The sequence below is a fragment of the Bactrocera latifrons genome, unplaced genomic scaffold (assembly GCF_001853355.1).
Source record: "Bactrocera latifrons isolate USDA-ARS-PBARC rearing strain unplaced genomic scaffold, ASM185335v1 scaffold_55, whole genome shotgun sequence".
NCBI classification, from domain to species: domain Eukaryota; kingdom Metazoa; phylum Arthropoda; class Insecta; order Diptera; family Tephritidae; genus Bactrocera; species Bactrocera latifrons.
In genome coordinates this window covers 433,802-434,946 of record NW_017537212.1, presented here as the reverse complement: position 1 = coordinate 434,946, position 1,145 = coordinate 433,802, and the positions used below count along the sequence as shown (strand labels likewise).

The 1,145-nt window shown below is 32.4% G+C and overlaps 1 protein-coding gene across 1 annotated transcript in view; it reads right to left on the bottom strand.

Moving 5' to 3' along the window:
- LOC108974365 overlaps window positions 1-1,145 on the bottom strand; it is a 71,998-nt gene that overhangs the window by 57,627 nt on the left and 13,226 nt on the right. The gene's annotated exons all lie outside the window — the stretch shown is intronic.

Sequence of the window (1,145 nt, the reverse complement as noted above, 5' to 3'; positions counted from 1 at the left end):
TTTTAATTACATCGTCCTTTATGTTATTATTTAAGTTAATCTCTCTGTGAAATATGAATATACATATGTGAAAATATTTAAGTTTTTAGTAAAGAAATTAATTTTATGGAATATTTTTTCTAAAAAGTACGAGTGTACTAAGTATATGACCACCGCTGTATATACAGTAAACATCGTAGAGGGCGTGGTGAAGCCCACTTTTTAAAAAAAATCCTCTGTGCCAAATTACAGTTTTATATCTTAATTTAGGGCTTAATTATGACACTTTATAGGTTTTGGGTTAATGACGTTTTATGGCCGTGGCAGTGGTGCGATTACGCCCATCTACGAACTTTTATTTCTCTGTACTAAAGAACCTCTACACCAAGTTTCAACAAGATATCTCAATATTTAGTCACCCGGATTTCAACTTTTCTCGTCAACCTTATCATTTATATATACAAAAACCTATATCTCGGTAAGTTTTAGGTTATTCGTACAAACATTAGTTGAACATAACTATTATATATAAAAATGTACTAAGATATGTAGCTACCACATTGACCGATAAAGGTACAAAGTAAACTGGAATAATTATTTAACATTTTAACGGCAACAGTTATTTGAGAGATATTTTATCAAAATATATACATAGATACATATATTTTCATGCCATGCCATTATAGTTAATTAGACAACAAAATATAGACTAACGAAAAATAAGTTTTGCTTATAGTATAATAGAAATAAATTCATGGTACTCCGGGTATAGATTACATAAAATGATGCGGCTTCTTGCGTTTAAACTTACACTCTTGCAACATGTTGCTAAAGAGAGTATTCGGTTAATAACAATACACAATTTTTGTTCACAACTATTACAATTATGGTATTTTTTATTGAATTTTCAATTTTTCATAAAATTTTTTTTGATGACTCATGCCCAGCTCTTGACCGATGCTACGGCTGCTACTATGCCGCTCTCTTTCGACCAATTCAGGCCTTCCGGAGCGTGGCGCATCTTCGACCACCTCTAACCAGAACGAAAACGTTGAAACCATCGTTGAGCGGTGGAAATGGAAACTGTATAGGGTCTGTCTCTTATACACATCTAGATGTGTATAAGAGACAGTACTGGTGTTGTCGCGCACAAAAGTAAATTATTT